Consider the following 22,812-nt stretch of genomic DNA (forward strand, 5'->3'; position numbering starts at 1 on the left):
TTAAGGGGGGAGTCCCCGCCGCCGGAGGAAGTCCGATTCGGCAGAAAAAACAGGTCACCAGCTCCTTGTCTTTTACTCTTCGGTTGGAACTTGAAAATTCAGCGGGCCGTGCGAATGGCGAACGGTCTCGCACGCTTCGATGAGAATTGCATCGAGGGTAAGCAAGGGCTTTTGTACTATTTTTTTTCTTTATTTTTCGTGAATAAGGGGAGGGCGAATATAATTTTGTTGCTTTGCTTGCGTTTATTTAATGTCCAGTTTTCTGTATATTTAAAATTTGTTATAGTTTTGGTATTTGATAACCATACATTTTTCAACAAGTTGTATTTGGAAATCATCAATTTCGCAATAATTTATATTTCACAACTCTATACATTTCTCAAAATTGATATTTCATAACTATGAATCTTTTAATAATTTATATTTGTCGAGTATAGATTTTTCAATAATTTACATTTGAGAACTGCATACTTCTCAATTACAATAATTAAAAAAAAAGAAACTGGTGATATAATTAAATAAAAAAGACTATACAATTTCAATAACATAACAATAGCAGGAACAAAAACATTATTTTTTATTATTATTTTTATCAATATTAATAATTATCATACTACTGTAAAAACTGAATGTTTCGATTGCTTTATAGTTACTTATGCATTTGTAATTTTTTCAATAGTATTTCAAAATGTATAGACGAATTGAGAACCGCATCAGGGTTAATGGAGGCGTTCCGCCGCCCACCGACCCTTCATCATTCTTTTTTCTTCCGTTCCTTCAATTTCCAAGATTTTCAAGAATCCCAGAGAGTCGGGCATAATTGCAGAAGCGTATATAACGAGGTCGAGCGACACTTGCGCCTGTTTTCCTGTTTAATGATTACGCCCCGCCCGATAAATCGCGCGATTCTGCGTGCGACTCCTCCCTCCACTTTTTTCCCGTGCATTATGTATCGTGCGCTTTCGTCCACGTTGTTACGTGGTCGTAATGATTTTTATCTTGGAGCGGAGTTCGAATGATTAATGCGACGGGACAATTATTGTTTCAAGAATTTTCTTTTTTCCGTTGTTTGTTTTGTGGCGTTCGCAAGTAATTGTATGTACTACTATTGGTGCTTGCATTTATTTTCTACCTCTGATTATTTTCTACCATTGTTAGTCTTAGATTTATTTTTACATTCATTTATATATTCATTTTCATGTCTATTCTCCACGTTTATTTTTAACTGACTTTTCCGTTTATTTTCGCGTTTGCTTTGTAACTTACTTTATATTTATTTTTAGATTAGTTTTGACTTACTTTCCATTTATTTCTGGTCGTTAATGATTAATGGTTTTCACGATTATTCCTTGGTTTTAAAATAATTTTTTTTATGAATTTTGAATAAAATTTATTACCTACAGAATCAGAAAAATCATTCGATACAAATTCTTAATCTTAAGTTGATTCTCTATCCTTGGAAGCGAATTCTGATCCAATTTTGGGTAAGAAATAACTTCGCACGGAAATGTAATGCTGACAGTAAGAAATTATGATCCGATTTAGGAGAAGAAATCACTTTAAGGAAAAAGTACATGTTCTATTCGCGAGAGTAGTCGAGAAGAGGGTCGCTGAAACTCGCTAGAGGTAAAACCGTTGCTGTCGAGAATTGCGTGACAATATAAAACTGTCTGCCATCGTTCCTTTTTTAGCTCGCAGCTTGATGGATTATTACGCAAAGTAATGTATTATGATCACTGAAATGATAAATTACAGGAAAACATTGAAAATCTACTCGACGAAACCAAGGAGCCTTCATTTTTTAAGTGAAATATATTTTTTCTACTTTTCTGTACTTGCCTCTGATTTCAATAATGATTACATTAACAATACAAGGTAAGTACAAAGAATTCAATACCGACACTTGGATTAAAAGAAAAAAACTGTTAGTACTAAAACACTGAAATAGTTCTTTACGTATTTCATTCAATCATTGATTCAATTCAAATTCAATTCATCAAAATTCATTCAATTTAAACTCAATTTAAATTCAATTCAAATTCAATTCAAATTCAATTCAAATTCAACTCGAATTCAATTCATCAAAATTCAATCAATTTAAATTTAATTCAAACTTAATTCAAATTCACTTCATTTAATGCAAATTGAATTCAAACTGAATTCAAATTCAATTTATCGAATTCATTTCATTCAAATCTTTCTATCTTTTACTTTGTTAAATTATCCTTGGCGAATGAATGGCTCATTCAATACTACAAGTATTAAGGATGAGAATTCAGATGTTGAGCTCTTGGATTCGACGTCAGCTCGCGGCGTGGCCGACTCGTCTTATCATCCCGATCCAAGTTTTCGATCAATGCCACTCAACCAGACTCACGCTCCCCCTCCCCCCTCTCACCAAGTTTCGTTCGCGGTTCCCCGTTAACGTGTTAATTCAAAACGTGTTCGCGTGTCACGCTCCCGTGACACGTAATCTGATAGGACACCATCTATTTACCTGGAGCGCTTATCCGGCCGGTTAAACGGCGCCGCGCCGCACGGCGAGTGCTGAAAGCCGAACACCGCTAATTTTCCCGGCAATCGGGAATTATTGTGGCCGTGCGCGTGCTACGGAAACCCTCGTAAGTCGTTTCTCTTGTTAACCGTCTTCCACCGTATGATTTATCGCGTGACCGGGGTTCGCGAAGTTTTATTTCAAATCATTTCCCAACACGGAATGAAATTATGTATATTGGACCGACTGCAAGAAGATTTCTTCACGCGTTTCTCGAGGAAGTTTGAAGGTGAAAATTGTGTTGGTAAATTCAACTCTAGATGTTGATGGTATGGTGAAGATATTGTAGGAATTCAGGTGGAATTCTCAGTAAATTCCGGCGGAATCGACGTTCCAAACACTGAGGAAGAGGAATCTTATTAGAATATGATTTCAGAAATATTTCAGTGGAATTCACAATTAACGCAGATGGAATTCCACTTGAACTCAACGCCAATAATATTCTAATCAGCTGTCAATTAAATTTCAGTAGAATTTACTTGGAATTCTATATTATATATTACCCAAATTCTACAAGAAATCCAATATTCCAAGTTTGAATTCCAGTAGCAAAAGCGTATGTTTTATGAGGTGTCCCGTATCCACTCATTCATGGATAATTCGTGGCGCCTTCATAAGTGTCCCCCGCGGTCACCGGTGACCGCGCCAAGAAACCAGTGGCCCGTGGAATGTTTGACAACACTTCGGCTCGTTATATTCCGCGGTGGATGGTTTTCAACGCGATCTAGCGTTCTAGCCACCGCGCTCCGTCGCGACGAACCGTTCTCTCGGCTGCTGACAGATATGCAAATGAACACCAAGGCGTGGTGAAACGGTTGCGCAACGGATTTGCATCTGTTGCCTTTCTTCGAGATTATGTAAAGCGATGAGAATTCGCGCGACTCGCTTTCCGGTGTGTTTCTAGAAACGGTGTGTGCTATTGGGGAGAACTTTGGTGGAATTTTGAAGTGAGATGGGTAATTTGAAGAGTTGGTAGGGGAGTCTTGATAGAAGAGGGAAATTTGATGGAATTCCGGGTGAATTCTGATGCTATTTGTGATGGAAGTCTGAAAAAAATGAAATGAATTTAATGTTGGTAATATTTTGAGAGACTGTATGGAATTCATATGTAATTTTAACGGTGTTTTGATGGAAATTCAATCTTAATTAATCGATGACAATAATGCTGTAGAATTCTCAAAGTATTTCAACTAAAATGCAACAAAACTTAAGTGGACAATGAATAACAGATTTAACTTTAAAGACAGAGAAAAGAAATTTCTTTCGATTTCCAATAGAATTCACCATTATATTACCAGAAATCTACTAAACATTTCATTATCCCCTGCAAATTTTACATTCATCAATAAAATTCCTCTAGAATTCTATTAAGTACCAATAGAATTGCTGCAAGATTCTATTGTACTAAAGGCCAATATATTTCCACCAAAATTACTCTTCAATTTCAACAAAAACCCCTAAACGATCCAAAATCTCAAATAACCAATGAATAATCAACAAAATCCTAAAAGTATCACTTACCCAAAATCCTCGAACAAATTCTCTAAATTTCTCCTAAACCACTGAACTTCCAAAACGAATTCCTCAATCAGCTTTAAAGAACGTCCCCCGTATGCGAGATAGTAGAAACGTTTGATTCTGGAATAGCATTTTCGTGGAAGATAGCTCGGTATCGCGTGATCGAAGGAAATCACTGATCCTCCTCGAAAACTGGAAACATCTCTCTTGCGCGAATCGAAAATCCTATCGATTCCGTGGAGCCCTGATAGGTTTCTTTCTCGCGTCATGGTTTTCCCTTTCGCGTAATCCACTCTGACGATCGATTCCCGTGCGGCCACGTCACGTGATTCGCTCTCCCGTTGAGGCTCAGCAAACGGGAATGCAAAATTTATGGGCACCGAACCGACGGCGTTCCACGGAATTCAATCAACCGATATCGCTGTCATGCTTCGATATTCATGGTGACTGAGAAGAGAAAAAAATTTCGAGCAGCGAATAAAGACAGAAAAATCTTAGGACAAAAAAAGAAAGATTGCGAAACAAGAGAGGCAAAGAAAAGAAAGGATCGTGCAATCAAAAGAAAAAACTGAAAAGTGAAAAAGGAGAAGAAAGATGGCGGAGTGAGAGATAAAAAAGAAAAAAAATTGCGGAGCGAGGATGGAAAAGGGAATAAAATTACTCAGGGACGAAAGAAAAAGATTTTGAGGCTTGGTAAAAAATGGCGACCTGAATAGGGGAAAAGAGATTGTGATGTGGGAAAAGAAAAAGAAAAAGGAATTCTGAGGCAGAGGAACAGATTTTGAGGTGGTAAAAGGAAGAAAAGTTGGTGGAATGAGAAAAGGAAAATATTTCAAAGACAGGAAAGAAATAGAAAATGAAATCATGAAGAAAGGAAGAAAAAAGTTTTGTGGTAAGAGCAAAAAAAATAACACAAGAAAAGATTGCAAAGTTAAACAAATGTTTGGAAAGAAAGAAAATAAATGTGCAAAATATAAATCTCAGATAAAGATAATTTTGAGGTTAAAAAAAAAATATTTTGAGGCAAGGAAAGGAAATAAAATCGTTAAACCGGGGAAAAGATGATTATGAAATAAGAAAAGAAAAAACAGGATTGTGAAATTATAAAAGGAAAAGAGATTGTGATACGAGAAGAGACGAGAAAAAAATAATTGAATTCGTGGCTCAAGCATGACGCTATCACAGCGTTCGGCCCACGAAACACGCCCGGAAATGGAGAGTATCTGACCGCTTCCGGCCCGTATTTCTACGAACAGAAAGTAACATATTTCCAGAGATTTATCTGACGACACGATTTTCCCTTTCTCCCCTCGGTCGTTTTCTCTGGCGACGCCATTCTGTGACCGGCTTCTTATTGAGCTCCGATTCAATAATCCGATTGTATGCTATTAATTTTGATGAGCGTCTCTATCTCGCGAAACAGCCTCTCTTTGTTATCGAGAATGGCTCACGTTTGAGATCAGATTGTAGGGCTGTTGGAGACGAGGAACGTTGACAATGATCCAGCGTGATTGGTAGAAGACAGGGACGCTGTTGCTTTCAGATTTTTGTAGAATAATAACTGAAGCTTGATGGGATTATATAAAGGTAGAATTCCAGGTAACTGTTGACTGGAATTGAAAGCGATTTTCGTGGAATTCCACTGGTATTCGAATGAAATTTTGTACCGATAGAATTCGAGGGAATTTTTGTAGGTAATGTAATGCGAATTCGTGTGGAATTCCAACGGACTTCGAGTGCAGTTGTATACTAATTAGACCTCTGTCAATTACTATCAGAAACTTTTAAAAACCTACATGGAATTCTAATAGAATCAAACAAAATTCCTACAAGAATTCCAATAAAATTCTAACAGGAATTCCACAAAAATTCCAATAAAATATCAAAACCACTCTAATAATTAAAATCCTTTTGAAATAAAACATCCCAAACAATAAAACCAACAATATAAATAAAAATTCTCTTTACATTCCTTCTACAGTGCAAAAAATCATGCTCGAACTGCCCAAGATTCGCAATCCGCTGACGTCAAGGCTCATTCGAATATATTTCTTTTTGGAAAGATAGCAGCGCTACCGTTTTAAGTAGAAACGATTCCGCATAAACGGTAACGATATTTACCGGTATACTAGAGGCGAGGAAAGCCGCGCGACAATCCCCATTCCCATGTAAAATCGTATTCCGATACAGCGAACGACGCGTCCACCCGTTACGTCGCCGCTGGAAATGAAAAGACTTTCTATATCCGTTCCCTGATCCGCATCGCCCAGTTTTCGCTTCCCCCGTTGAACGGTGGCCCCAGCAACAGCGCCTTGAGAACTACCCGCAGCCTTTGCGCGTCGCGACGCTATGTTATTATTTACCATCTTCGAGAGAGAGAGGGAGAGAGAGCGATTTTGATTACATATTCCACGGTCGAGATTCTTTCTACTCGGGAGAGATGTTTTTCATTTAACGGAAGAAAAATATATTCATCGGGTAACATCGTTTTAGAAAAGACCTATGGGGTGTTTAATGGAACTGAAATAAGCTGTAGCTTTAGAAAAATGGCAGAAGGGACATTTGAAAATATTACAGTTCATTTATGATTTAGATTATTTGGAATATATTAGTAACTAGATTTGATTATTAATTGAATAATTGATTATTAAATAATTTGATTATTAATTGATAAAGAATCGATGTTTCATTATTTTGATAAGAAAAGATATGAAAATTCCTATTTTGCATTATCTAGTACTTATTGAAGTTATCAACAACTTAAGATTATAAAAGCACCAATAATTGAATCATTCTCAGTTTCAACATTATCTAAACTGAATTTAACTAACGAATCATTAATCAACTATAACATACCAATTTTAACAGTTTTCATATTGATCTCTATTTAATTACTTCATATAATATTCACTCAAATAGTAAATTCACTAGTTTCGCTAGTGTCATCTATAGTACATCAACAAATCAAACAAATCAATATGCCAACTACAAAATGTCCAATCCGAATTTAAAATATCAATTTTCAATTCAACCCTATTTAACAACTCGTTACAATCATTCCAATAATCACATGATCAAATAACTCTCACTACCAAAGAACCACATTCTAAATTACCCAAACCAACAAGAAGACAATGTTTCTTCACTCCTAATCTACTAAACCAAAAGCGCATTGTATCGTCCATTGTCCAACAAATGACACGGACCGCAGGGTAGCGCGCAGAAACGCGCGGATCAACGGCGCGCACGGCCTGATGAAGTTAAGTGGTCGGACGGTGCCTGGGCTAATTAAGTTAGTTAGTTCGGAGGTTTGCGCAGGGACCTGCATTAACTCGCTGAATGTTCAGAATGTGGGAAATGTTATTTACGACACTTTCCAGCCCCGACCGGCCCTTAAACACGCCCAGAACCGGCTGCCAGTGACTTTGCGATCCTACCCAACCCCTACCGGAATCGATATAAGCTGGCTCGCAAACGGGGTTGTCGACCGAAAACTTCCCTTTCGAAGGAGAACGGTATTTTTCAGCGAATCGTCGACTTTTCTTCGAGGAAACTTCTACGGAGTTTCTTCTGTGTAACGTGCTTTTCGGATTTCAGAGATTTTCTAGAGAATTTTCTAGATTTTCTTTGAATAATTGGTATTTCCATTGTTTCACCTATTTCTCTAGTGTATTTTAGTTGCTTTTTGGGTTACAGTAGTTTGTTTTGATGTTCCTTCAGGTAGTGAGTTTATATTTGTAGTGTTTTTTTAATGGCTTGTACCTTTTTTTTATAGGTTATATCGTGTTGTTGTTTTAATATTGAGGTTATGAAGTCATTTTAATCGTATTCTTTTTGGGCTATGGATTCTTATTGTTTGTTCTTTCAATTTTTTAATTCAATTTTTTTTTAATAAATTCAGTCTTATTTTTTAAATAAATTTGTTTTTCCTTTATACTTAAAATTTTTGTATAATAAGGTATTTCAGTTTGACAAAATACACGTGAGTTGTCTATACAACATTTTGATGATTTTGGCAGAGTTCCTAGAGGCGTTCACCTTTGAATTTGGCAATTCCTTTGTTTTCCTCGTTCCTCTTGTGTATTTTAGTTGCTCCCTGAGTTTGACTATTTTGTAAGTCTTCCTTAGGACAGCAGCTTTGTTTCTGTTACAATCTTCCTCTGTTCCTTGTATATATAATCTTTCTTCCCTTACAATTTCGTAATTATGTGTGTGCCAGGAGAAGGCGCTCTTCCTTCTAGGAAGCAACTCCGCCCATTTTCTGTTTTAAAATACTATTTCCCTTCTAACCCTGCTCTTTTACTAAATAAGGAACATTCACGAAAATTTAGAATTTCCAAAATTAATTTATGAAAACAAAAACAAAAAGAAGATTAGGGCAAGATTCATTTTCTTATCTTAACCGTCTTTTCATATTTTACAAAATTCATCGTGCAATAAATTCATTAAGATCCACTTCAATCATTACTTAGTAATTTACTAAACTACCATTCATTAAACTAAGAGTAATAAACTTGAAAATTACAATAACTCAAACGCAATAAAATTAATTTTTTAATTTTTTAAATTTTCCTAAATCTTCTTTTCTTCTTTCAATTTCTTTCACTTTAATCAAGCTAAAGGAAACATTCTGCATATTCTTCAAAACTCATTCTCGAAACTCCAGATCGAATTCATCAAAAATTTGACAGAAAGATAGTATTCCCAAGTATATATATATTCCACCTTATACTCAATTTCCTTGAATTCTGCAATACCATTTATAAAACTTAAAATTCTCCAATATTATTTTCCCACAGATTTTCAATTTGCTTTACAAAACCTATATTTCTCTACTTCCTTCTACAAAATCCAAATTTTTCCAATTCCATTTTCAAAACTTAAATTTCTCCTATTTTCCGTACAAAACCCAAAATTCTCCAATTTCTCTTACAAAATCCGAACTTCTTCAATTTTCCTTACAAAATCCAAATTCTGCAATTTTCTGTACAAAGCCCAAAAATCTCCAATTAAATTAAAAAAATCCAAATTCCTCCAATTTTTCTTAGAAAACTCAAATAGTCCAATTCCTTCTACAAAGCTCGAAGCTCCCCAATGTTTTCAGCGCATAACCAAAACTCATCTTCCAAAAAATAATTTCAATAAGTCGGTTCGCAGTTTATCGCGTCAATTCGAGTGCGATCGCAGAAACAGGATCAGGTTCTCCCACCTGTATTTTTCATCACACGATGGAATCGAGATGAAAGCGTGTGTTGGTCCTCTGAGAAGATGATTTCCGTGTCTGAATGCGCTCCGCGAGGGTTGAGGCGCGTCTGTATCTCGATATTACAAAAGTTCGTCTAGACTGGAATCGCGCGGAACGGAATGGCCCGAAACATCGCGCGCGCTTTTTTCTATAGGGAAAAGATTGCTAAGCTCCGCTTAGGGGTAATTTGCGAGAAGCCATCGTCGGGACGTCTAAGAAGCCAGGCAGGCTTTGCTTGCCAACAGAGACACGTCGATAACGTGGGTCTGAGTAGACGATTAGAACGGACGGTAATTTAGGCCGTCTTCTTTCTCTTCTTAAAGAGACAGAGAAATTTCTGAGTAAATAAAAATAAACGGAGAAAGAAAGAAATTTTGAGTCAATTTTTATTTCTTCGGCTTTTTTTAGGACACAGTTTATATTAGACTGTAGCATTTTTTAAATACTATATCTATATAAATATTATACTAAATAATATATTAAATGCCACATCTAATGTCTTACTAAATACTATTCTAAATACTAGGTAAATCGTCACCACATCTCTAAGAAAAGACCAATTCTTTCAACAAACAAGAAACTCCCCAAATTCTTCAATCAAATCACCAACCGAAAACATTCCAAACAATCCGTACACTCGACACCCCAAAAACCTGCGCCAGCAAATTCTAAAAAAAATCGTTCCGCATTCGATAAGCGTCTCGCAACTTAAATGCAGCCGTGCAGAATCAGCCTCGAAGTAGCTCGGTCGGACCAATCAAGAAGCCCCCCGAGAATCTAAACCAATAGAGGGGCTTCCTCGAGGATAGCGAATGCAGACGGCGCGCGCGAAACTCTTAACTCGATTTGGCCGCGGCGGCGTTAAAATACAGCTGGCCCGGAAATTACAAATTAAAATCCGGTGCTCGACAATGAGAGAGCTGGGACCAACCCCTTTTCATCCCCCGCAAGCGACTGTCCGCAGACCGCCTTTCATCACCTTTGACACCTTAACGTCCATTCACAGTCGCGCGAATTCATCGTCGACGACGACGACGACGTTATAATTTTCTTTGAAAAGGAAAGTTTGTTTCGCCGAAAAAAAAGTTTCGCGAGCGGCTTCAAAGGATTCTGTTCCCCTGGTAGAGGCCACTTGATGCCATTCACGTTCTGCCAAACGATTCTTTATTCGAGTTGGCGATTGTCCACCCTCGCGACGGGATAATGACGAGTTACGTTGTGCGACGGGGAGCCGACGGTCTCGCATTAAATGAGAGTACAGTAGCGCTCGAAAGTATATGGGGATGTAGGGATATTTGAGGGTTTTTGAAATGGCGTTTTTGGTTAATGCTTTGGGCGAACGTGAAACTTGGAATTGGATTGGTTTAGATTTTCTGTTGGAAAAGGTTTTCGAAAGTTATATATATAGCTTAGGTGTTTTGAAAGAGTTATTGGTTAATTAGGATGAAATTGTGGAATTATAGAATAATAGAATTATTGAATTATCGAATTTAGTACTGTAAATCTATAAAACTATAGAATTACATAAATATAGAAACATAGGATCAAAGAACTATAGAATTATATAGCTATAAAGTCATCGAATCATAGAATCACAGAACTACACAGTGACAATTACAGAACTCAATCTCAAATTCCTTTAAATTTTCTCGTCTCGAAAAAAATTTCCAAAAAAATCACAGCCTTCATATATTTCTTTTACACTTCAATATTATCTCATCATTCCATTCATCTTTAAAATTCCAAGAATAACAATTTACACAAACATTCCAATTTTCCAATCACATCCAACTAAATTCAAAAAATCATGTTTGTAGTCTATACGTCTGCCAATCTTATTTTTATTTATTTACGGCAGAAATTTAATACTTAACGAGCGATAGTGTACGTGGCGCCGCATGAAAAGCCCGCAGACGAGATCCACGTGATTCACGAGGGGTTGAGCTCGCCCGCGGGCGCGCGCGACCCTCGAGGACCCGGCGCCGCTGTCCTCCGTCTTTTTCATTTGTCTCGACGCTGCTGCACTCGAATGCATCTCGGTGCAGCGGCGCGTAACGCCTCCAGACGAGGGACCGACCGCGGCACTCTTTCCATGGGAACGTAAGTCGCCGTGCAAATCCTAAGAACTCGAAGAGAATAAACGAGTTTAGGGGTGATTCTCACCCCCTCGGAGGCAGGCCGAGTATGGATGACAGTAATTTGCAAGAATTAGTTGGAATGGCATGTAGTTAAATGTGAATTATTCTATTTAGTTTGTTGTTGGTTTTGTGTTATGTTTAATAGGATAGACATGAATTTAATTATCAGTTTTGTGGTTTAGGGATTTGGAAAATATTTGGCTATTGTGTACTGTAGGAAAAGAATGTAATAGTATAAAATATTATTAATTTTAATAGTACAGTTATTGGTATTTACTTGTTAATATTTAATCAATAATCCATTTTATTAATTTCTAAACGTTGATTAACGAATGTTACTAAGCTGAAGTTAAATATACCAACATTGAATAACTTATAAAATCTCATAAAATCAATTACATATTTATAAGATCAAAGCTGTAATGTCCTTTGTACTATAACTTATCTAAACAACTTTGCCTAGTTCTCACACAATCTCATGATCATTTTAATTCTTCCAATAGTTCAAACTCAAATAACTACCGTCATACTCACCAATCAACAAGTAAATCTCTTAAATCCCTATCACTTAAACTAATAACACTCCAAAACCTTGCAAGCAACAAGCTTCTTTCTTTTTAACCACTCCAGAACACAAAACTTGATTCTTCTCCGCTTGTAACTGCCAACTTCACTTCCAACAAATAGAAATATTCCTATCATTACTGTGAACGCACGATACACATAAAAGTCGTATTTTATACATGCGAAGTGCGTGTTCGTAGTGTTTAGCATATGGACAAAAATTGAGCATACTGTTGCTTTGTCTGTGTCTGGTCGAGTCAGCCAGCCAGTCAGTCAGCCGGTTCCTCAAATATACAGGGAGAGGAGTGTAGACACTGTCTATAAACTGACAGAGCACACGCAACGCCTATCACCTTTGTTCCGCGTCTGTCCGGGTGCAGCGCCCTGTACGTGGACTGGCAAACAAGAGCTGTTCAGAGCCTTGCGCAGCGTTGTCTGCCGTCGAACGAGGAGGAAGAGGTGGAGGCAGGCGAGACCTCGTAATTCCCTCTTGTCGCAATTAGGAGATTAAGCGGGCGGCGCGTGTATCGATCATCCTTACAACCGTCCGAACAAATTAGTTTAGTAGTTAAGATGTTATTATTTACGAACGGAAAGTTGTGAGACATGTGGACGAGATTTGAACGGTTTGTGTGGGTTTGGGGGTGTTTTGATGATGTTCAAGAAATAGTGAGGAATTAGTGGACATCAAATGCTTGATATCCATTATGTAACTACTACTTTAATAATTGACGATTAATGTGAATAATATGAGTATGTTATGATTATTGAAATAAAAATGGAATATGGAAACAGAATGAATAGATAAAATAGCAGTACCTTCAAATACGAAGAAAATTCTTCGATGGTGCTTTTGATTATCGGTTTAATAACACTATTAATAGTATATGTTTCTTAGAATTACATAAAAAACAAACCAAACTGAAAGAAATAATAACTATGAAATTAATTGAAGTACAGAGGAAAGTAAAAGGTGAAGTCATACAGCTTTGAAATAAATAACAAATGTACTAAGCTTTCTTATCTTTCACCCGCCCACTTAACGACAACAGTAATAACATAAACATTGAACGAAACTAAAAGAAAGCATAACAATGAATTCAATTTAAACGCCACAAAGGAGAAGAAACCACAAAGCTTTAAAATGGAAATCAAGTTCCTTCAAAGTACTGCACCCCTAAAGGTACTTCATCCCCTAATCGAACAACATTAATAACAATGCGAATCATAATGGTCTGAAAAATACATTCAAATAAAAGAAAGTGTAAAAGTACTATGAGTAGAGATAAATTAAACAAGAAGTAACAAATTTATCGCAGTTCCGACGCCACTGGACAAGAAACACAAGGTATGTCCATCAGGCCCACGTGAATGACAGAACGAACCGTCTGCTCTGTCAGCCGTACGTCCACGCGTGCACGCGCCTCTCCGCCAGCGGTCCGTAACAGACCGAGATTTATTGGCACCGGTGAAAATGCATTTTCGCCAACAGCCGCGGATAAATTCGTCGCGTGGACGTGTTAAACGTCCCGTCGGTGGCCTTGAATCCTTTGAACTCGAACCATCATAAATCAAAGGAATAAGTAAACGGGAATGAGTTAATTGAAAATTTTATCGAACTCAACGAAACTCTGCATGCAATTACTTCGATTAAATGTCGGTGAAGTCACGCCGCAAATTACATTTCAATTTAACTTTTCATTTAAATGAAAGATTTAACGTAGTTACTGGTTTAATTTAATACACGAATATTCGAAATTAGGGGTGTTGACATTTTTGGGAAAGATAACGAAGATTTGGATTTTGATTGGGAATTGAAAAATGAGTTTGGCAACGCGGGGTTTGTAATATTTTGAATATTTAAATTATGATTAACTAAGTCTAAAAATTAGAACTAATTAAATAAAAAAATTAGAAATAACAAAATCATAAAATTAGAACTAATTAATTAAAAAAAATTAGAAATAACAAAATCATAAAATTAGAATTTACTAAGTCTACAAACTAGAGCCAATTAAATAAAACATTTAGAATTACCTACATCTAGAAATTAAAACTAACTGAATCTAAAAATTAGAACTAAATCTGAAACTTAGAAGTAACTAAAGCTAAATCAATCCTTTCTATTGATTAAATTAAAATTAACGAATAACAGATCGATCAATTAATAAAGGAAATGAACATGTATAAGATCCAAGTTTCTATGAATTAGTCCATAAAAAACTATACATCAATGAATAGATATTAACAGTTTAATCGGAAGGATAAAGATAATTCCCTGTAACCCAATCAGATCAAACATTGACGGTTTCGTGATGTCAAAGACACTGGCGCAGCGACACTGCAACGTGTTGTTCGAACGCGGCGTCCAATTACAATAGATGTGTTCGCTCGTGCCTTCTCGCCGCTTATTCATTACACCTACCGCGCACGATAGCAGCACAACCGCTAATAATAGCGAATCAATTACCGTTGCGACGTCCCCGTTGATCAATTCGCGTTGTACAATGGGAACGCGTCGAGAGCAGTGCTCCAGGATTTCGCTGTTTAACGTTGAAAGTGTAACAAGTGATAAAGGCAACCGGTTTCTACTTTTTTTTACGAATTACACAGATTTTTCTTAAAAAGATATTTTTATCAAGTCATTCTTTTAGATTTGTATATTTAATGATTATATTAGTAATAATATTACACAATACCTTTGCGTAAAATAAGAAATCTGAAATGAATAATTTTGAATTTTCTACTAATTTCAAGCAAAAAGTCATTAATCTAAAAAACAAACATATCTAATTTTTTTTAATTAATTAATTTCACAATTTACCAAAAGAAATCAGTTCCCCAAAATCACCAATCCAATTTCACTAAAATATATAGAATTACGAATCAATCAACCAAACATTAACAACATTAAGTACTATTTAATATTAACTACGAAAATTCAAAAAGTCCTAAAACATAGTCGTGGCACAAGAAACATAATCACTGCAGTCAGTCTAAACTGCTACAACCAACGCGAAAGACTAAAAATCGTGGAAAGGATGAATCGATTAAAACTCAAAGAGGATTATCGAATAATTACGTGTCGCAGTGTTCGTTTAACCTTTCTCTAGTAACGTTTCACGTGAAACTGTAATACGATCCCCGGGTTAAAGATCCAGGGGGTTGTGCATCCGATTTTAAATCAATTTCACCGTAATTGCACAGAAGCCACGGGACGGTTTGATTACGGAAGGAAAAGGCGATGGAAATTATCTCGACCTGGTACGGCTGCCCCACGTGCACAGCCTTGCCCCTCCCTGTCGTCCTGACAATTTCAATTTGACCCTTTCGCTGTGTTTCCTACTTGCCGGTCTCATTTGCGTTACGTTCAACCTATGCTCGAACACCGGTAACCGTCCGCACCCGCCTTATCCTTTCATTAAATCGACCGTCCTCTGCTCTGTGGAAAACCTTTCTGCGCTGCTCTCCAATTTACCGAAATATCATTTTCTTCTGTCCGTTATCGAGGGGAATTCTCGACGGTAGCCCGCAATCGCTTTGCGGCTGCTTCATCGATCGAGGTTTTTCCTTTTCAAGTAAAGACGATATACTTTTTGCGAACGATACTACATATCAGAGGGTAGTTTTAATGATTATTGAATTTTAAACGAGATATAGTAGTGTTCCGAGCAAAGATACATTAGAATTTTGTAGATCAATTTAGAATTAAGATCAATTAGAATTTTTGTTTGAAATTGATAAAACTTCCCAACCGAATTAATATTAATTGATATAAATTTCCTTCCAATGTTTCTATATAAAATTGATAATATAGAATTATTCAATGAAATTAATAATACAAACCATTAGTCAACACTTTACCGTAAAATTAGTAATACAAACCCCCTTCAAATTTGCTAAATAGTTATTAATTTAAGTCTTCACGTAAAGTTTTCCGATTTTAAATTAATAATACAACTTTTCAGTCGCAGTACCTCAATAAAATTACTAACCGAAATCTGCTAATTAACTTAATAACACAACTTTTCACGCAAAAGTTTTCAATAAAGTTCCTAATATAAATTTCCCAATTAACTTAATACCACCACTGTTCGTGCAAAATTTCCCAATCAAATTCATACCACAAATTTCCCAATTAAATTTCTAACACAACTTTCCACTAACGCTGCAAGAAAACCCCGGCGCCGTTCCCATCGCTAGAAAACAGCTCCTTTCCCCTATCCCAGAAAAATCACTAAAAATCCTGGGGGATCTGCGGTCGCACCAAGGAAATCCCCGTTGGCCCGTAACGCGATCCGCTGTGCCGTGTCTCTTCTATCATCGCTGGATGCGCCCCTCGCCAAAGAAGGCGTGAAAGTGACACCTGCTCGCGCTCGGTCGTTCGCTCGTTCACTCGTGCACGCGCGTTCCTTCGGCCCACGCTGCCCACGTGTCGCCGGGCAACGGTGAACGCTACGGGGAACGGGGATCGCTAATAAATTAGCATTATCTGGTTGCGGTTCCGTAATACGCCGCCGCCGCTGCCGAGACAGAACCAGTCGAATATCCGCGGATTCAGATATGAACGGGAAATTATGAACGACGCGTGAAAACTCAGCAGGCGAAACAGTAATTCTTCGGGGACTTGTTCGGCCGAAGTTATTTCACTCGGTATTGGACAAATGGCCAGCGATTGACGACTTAATTCATGGAAAGTTGCGGCAACGAACGGAGTGGCTTTCGGACAGAGAAACTGGAATCGAGATCTTTGGACCTTCTATTTTTAATAGAGAAGAGAATTATGCTGCATTGAAAATTTTCTAGTATTTTTTTGTAGAATATAAAGGATAAGGGGAAAGTAAAGGAGATTTCTGTAATTTTTATTTTTTTAGTAGAAAAGATAATGACTACGGAACAAGGGGAAACTAAAACAGATCTTTGTAATTTTTTTGTAAGTATACTACAGTGGAAAAAATAATGATATTATATTAACACAGTGGTAGGAATAAAGGAGATAAAGAATAAAAATAGATTGAAAACCTGAAACTAAAAACTAGAGAAAAAGAAAGGAAGATTGCATTTAAATAAAGTAATAAAAAATAACTATAAAATGGATTAAAGCAAAGTGAAAAATTGAGGATATAACCTAGAAACACAACAGTATTATTTATCTTAATGGATAACGTATATTCAATTATTAATATCAGCGTAACTAGAATCTCAGTTGTCATTCAATAATCCAAAATATCAACGTCAGGCGATACCGAATTACGAAAATAGCAAAGAAAATGTTTTATTTAGCCAGTCGGTAACACGTTAATCCTTGCTACAACTTTCTACTGTTAATAGAAGGAGCGGCCATCGTTCTCGCGTTCATGTGTATACTCGGGGGCGCGATTAATTCGAGCGTTATCGAATCCCAATCGAATTCCGTGTACGTCTCTTCCCAACCCCTATCTCTCTTACTCTTTCAAGAGGCGTATTTTCCTCTTTCAACGGACTTTATTCAACGGCAACAGGGAACAGACGTTTCGCAACGGGACAAACGATTTTCGTAATTAGTCCCGGCACAGTCAAGTACAAACCAGGAAGTAACCAGGGAAAGAAGGACGTATGGGTTATATTCGCGATCGTTGCAGAGATTCATGGCCGAGCCGGCCAGACGCACGACGGAGATCAACCTTGACGATAATACGCGAGGATTCGTGATCAACGCGGACCTTTTGTACTCTAAGCTTGGTCATTGTGGAACCACTGGATTTAGGGAATTTCCTTTTGTGACTCTGTTTTTATCTTCTGGTAAATATGTTTCTTCAGATTGCTATTTTTTAATAAATATTATACTGTTTAATAGTTAATAATTTCTAATATTTTATCTTGTCCATGAGTTTATTAAAGAGAAGTTTGTGTATGTCAGTTAAAATTAATTTCGTCGAAGATATTTGAAAAGAGTTGATTTTGTAGAACACATTTGATTTAGTTGAGAATCAGTTTGATTTTTGAAAATTAATTCGGTAAAAATTAGTTTATTTTGAGAATTTACTTTATTTTTGCTGACAGAATCTTCGTTGATAAACACAAAGGTAGTAATATTTCAACGTCTTGATAGAACTGTGACAAGAAAAGTGAAAGAAACATTTTTATGAAAAAGAATCACTTTCTTTACTAACAACTTACTTAATAAACAAATAAATATATAAATAAACAAATATTTCGATTTATTACAATTTCTTTCCCAGAAAATCCACCAGGGAATATAAACTAAGTTCAGACTTCATTTTCCCATTCACTCGTTTCTTTCCTCGTTTTTTCCCATCGCTTTTTTCGTCAAGGGACCACGAAACGACGTACTGAATTAAAGTACACCGTCATCGTGTTAAGAATATCGAGGCACGGTCGCGTACCGGGTCCCAGAGCACAGTCGTCCGGATATTGAAACGAGCCGACGCATTACGCAACGCGACGACGTCCTCTAAAGTATATACACCCTGAATCTCATTACTCGGTTTATTGATGGCCCTCCGATAGACCCGTGTCCCTGGTGCTATTCAATGAAAGCACAACCGTGTTCGGCCGATAAGAGGTATCGGTCTCTTGATACAAATTGAGAAGATCGAGCTGGAAAGTTGAGAGCGCTAAGAAGTCTCGGGTCAGGGAAGCAATTTTTCCGTACGGCGAAAGCAATCGCTTCTAGAGGGATTAATCGAGGGCAGATTGAACCGCGAGACTTCACTCGATGGACGAACAGTATTTCTTAGTGTAATAATGACGATATACATTAGTAATGATGTTATTTGAGATTTTTGACATAGGCAAAAGTTGTGCATTGCCGATGCTACAATGTGTATGGCTCTAATGGGATTAGATTATACATGATAATCTTTCACTTGTAATAAAACTAATTCAAAACCCTACAAAAACCCCACAACAACAATCTGTAATACTCTCAGATCTAATCACCGCTAATGACCAACAATCCCATACAACATAAAACTCTCATAAAACAAAAGAAACAGATACTCTGATCCCAAAAGAACCAAAAGAATAAAGAAATCACGAGAAGCATGCTTCATTATTTCCCTCCATCGAAGTTCAATTCACCGATCCAAGCTGAAAGAAGCAAGAAACAGAACAAAGAGAGACAGAGAAGGGGAATTTTCCCATGTATGGATAAAGCCGCGATTAACGCGAGTCACCTTTGTGTATCGGCGTGTCGACGGTGCGCCGTACATAAATCGAACAACGCGCTGCACGTCCTAACTCGTACATGCCGCCTCGGGAACCGGTTTCCAGTGGCATTTAGTGGCTACCCCCGTACGGTACCTGCGCACGGCACGGTCCCGATCGCGCGGCTAACTTACAACAAATTAACAGGTCGTTTATCGAGTTTCTTTCTGTGCTCTCCTCCCGTGCCTCGTGTCCCCCGTTCGAACGGGGCGAGGAAATAATCGAGCCGAACGACGCGATTAATGGCCAGGCCGCGCTGTAGACAATAAAGTCGGCCGCAACGATCGTAAATAAATTAGCAACACGCGCGACGCATTCACCCTTTTTTTCCATGTACTGATATTCCAGCGACAACCGATAACGGCGAAGGACTTGTCGCGACGCCATTTTTACTTGTACGCGACGCGTGTGCTGAGAATCCGCCATCTTGGAGAACGGTTGGCTGGACAAGTTAGGTTGGTTCGGAGTTGATTTTTGTTGGATTAGGGAATATTTATGATATTCTGTTGGGAGTAGTTGGTTATGGGTATCGATAGTTTTATCGAACTGTTATTTTTGAATATGCGATATTTTGGAGAACGGTTGGCTGGACGAGTTGGGTTGGTTCGGAGTTGATTTTTGTTAGGTCGGAGAATATTTATATTTTATTGAAAAATTTGTAAGTTTTATAACATTGTAATTTTTGAAAGAAATCGTTGGTCTTGAAAATCCGCCATCTTGGAGAACGTACGGATAGAATAGTTAATTTTGGAAAGAAACAAAAGCTTGGGAACCACTGCACCACAGCCTCGTTTTTATACTTCGTTAATCGCGACGGAAATGGTTGTTCAATTTTTTAAAGTCTTCGTTAATTCTGTGTCGAGGTGAACTGCATATTTCTTCGTTTGTATATCGTTCCGTTTTTATTGTCAAAAGTAAAAGTATGTTACTGCGGGTTTAAGATATCGATGGCTACTGTCGTCCACGCGTGATTTTGTTAACCAGTTGTTCAAGAAGTAACAGTCAGCACTATTAACAATAAATTACAGCAAATATTTTCCTTGCAAAAAAGAAAACAACTAACAATTAATATTCTTCTCTACAGAAATTAATCAAAATTCTGCTAAAAAATATTCTAATCTTCCCTTATCTCCAAACCTACCAATCGACATTTTTCTATACAAAAACTCTTTAAAATAACACATTAAAAACAACTATTAAAAAATCTATTTTTCCAAGAATCTCCACTCCAAAAAATCTTAACATGTTCACGGACAGTAAAAATTTTAACGAGTTACAAAAATAAGCAGATGATATATTTTTAAATTAATTGTAATATCCAAATTTTTGTTATAAATGCAAGAGGTTATATAGAAATAAATGCACGATAATTAGGGTTATAAATTTGAATGTTATAGTATTCCTGTTATTTTGCATCACAATGAAAATGAATGATATTCACGCCCGCGAATGTGTCAAAATGAAAGATCATCTATTCCAAGAAATCATAAAATCAAAGATCCTGTATTTCGAAAAATCTTAAAACGAAACATCCTCCATTTAAAAAGGTAGACGGTACAAATCGACCCCACAAGAAGTTCAAGTGCAACTCTGATCCTCCAGAGACAATAAAATGCGTCTGAAATCTACCCGCATAACCGCGCGCGTCTCACCCCATACGCATACGAAAGGGCACAAGTATACAGGTTTCCTTTTTCGTGCGAGCGTATTTATTGCAGTTGAATTCTAAACGTGTTTACCTTATTCCGTTCGAGTTCCGCGCGTCTCGCCGCGGAAACGCGGCGGAGCGAGAAGGTTAACGTTTGTTCCGTCGGGAGAAGTTATTCAGAAGACGGTCGAGGGTCGCGGGGCCAGCATTCAGCGTTTCTCGCGCGGCGCGAAACATTTTCGAGCGGATGGTAACGCGCCTCGTCGAGGGAAAATGAGCCTCAACTCGTGGTTTTTTCATTCTGCGCGGTCGAGTGCGGCGGTTACGCTGCTCGTTCCTCGCGACAATTACGTCGAATCAGAATTCTACTGTTTCTCAGCCGTTAAGTGAGAAGAAAGAAGGAATTCTTCTTAGAATCGTCGAAGTAACACTAAACAAGAACATTAGAATAATTTTTTGGAATTTATAACGTAATGTGTTATTGTAAGAATTTGGTACTTGATTTGTTGAGATATTCGAGTGAAATAGTCGTTGAATTGTAAAATTATATTTCGAAATATTCAACTTTTAATACTCGAAGTATTCAAAATGAGAATTTTTATCTTAATTTTACCTTGATCTTTTTACTTTACCATCTCTAGCTTTCCATTATCAATTAGAAAGTTAAACAATTAACGAATAAAATATAGTATCACCTACATATAATATACATTATTAACGTTAATTTCTTAATGATTTATCTCCATATCAAACTAATTATCGAAACAGCTCCAAAGATTTCAAAAAGAATTAACCGAAATTCCCCAACATAATCCATCAATCCACAAAAATAATTATTCTAGGCTCACAGTCGATGATTTCAAAAACACCGGGTATGTAATTCGGCTAGAACATCATTCAGCGGCTGAAAATGGCGAGCCCAGCGTATTCCTCGAAATCTGTTCATCCGTTTCCTGTTCTAACGGCGCGGGGGAGTGGATTTCTCCGGTCCGCGGAAGCAGGCCGCATTTGTTTACACGAGATACGCTCTCGTGCCTCGAAAAGCCCGGAAGCTTTCAATGCATCGGAATAAGAGGATTGGGGAACGGGCACCGCATATGATCTGCGCGCGAGCGTGCGAGCGAGCTTTCGCTGCCGCTGTTACGACTGCTGCTGGTGCACGTCATTTTGTACCTGGACCAACAACGTTGTACACGTGTACGGCCGATGGGTGTTACGGGATTTTACGGGGTGAACCACCCCTCGGTTTCCCACGTTTTCGTCAAGGCATCGCTGTCCTGTGTAATTCCTATCTCTCTTTCTGTCTGATGCTTCTCTAGGTTTTCCTATCTCTGTTCGTGGCTGTTCTGGCTCTAGTTTTCTCTCTGTTGCTTCTCTAGCTTCCCCTTTCTCTATCTGGTGGTTTTTTAGTTCCCTTTCTCTTTGTGTTGCCTTTTCAGCTTTGATTTGCTGTGTCTGTTGCTTCTTTAGCTCTTGCTTTCTCTGTCTGGTGGTTTTCTAGCTCTTTCTTTTTCTATATTGCCTTTCTAGTTCTAACTCGTTGTGTTTGTTGCTTTGTTAGCTCTTGCTTTTTCTGTTTATTGCTTCTCTAGCTCTTCCTTGCTCTATCTGTTGCTTCTCTAGCTTTACCTTTTTTTGTTTATTACTTCTCTAGCTCTCGTTTGCTCTGCCTGTTGCTTTTCTAGCCTCTTTCCTTCTCTCCCTTGCTTCACTGCTTCTCTTTATCTTTCTTTTGCATCTATAGCTTTTTTTCTTTTCGTTATATATTCACTCTTGCCTCACACACATGCAAACACGCGCGCGCGCGCTCCTTTGCCTTTTCAGTCTTCTCTCTACCCCTCTGATGCTCCCCTAGCTCTGTCTTTCTCTCCGCCAGCTTTTCCCGACTTCTTGCCACGGTGTACACATGATTCCCGACGTTTGCGCGCGGCAGAAT

At 37.6% G+C, this 22,812-nt stretch overlaps 1 protein-coding gene across 7 annotated transcripts in view; it reads right to left on the bottom strand.

Annotated features, from left to right (window-relative positions):
- LOC116430947 (uncharacterized) overlaps window positions 1-22,812 on the bottom strand; it is a 202,042-nt gene that overhangs the window by 63,120 nt on the left and 116,110 nt on the right. The gene's annotated exons all lie outside the window — the stretch shown is intronic.

Source organism: Nomia melanderi, chromosome 5 (genome assembly GCF_051020985.1).
Source record: "Nomia melanderi isolate GNS246 chromosome 5, iyNomMela1, whole genome shotgun sequence".
Lineage (NCBI taxonomy): Eukaryota > Metazoa > Arthropoda > Insecta > Hymenoptera > Halictidae > Nomia > Nomia melanderi.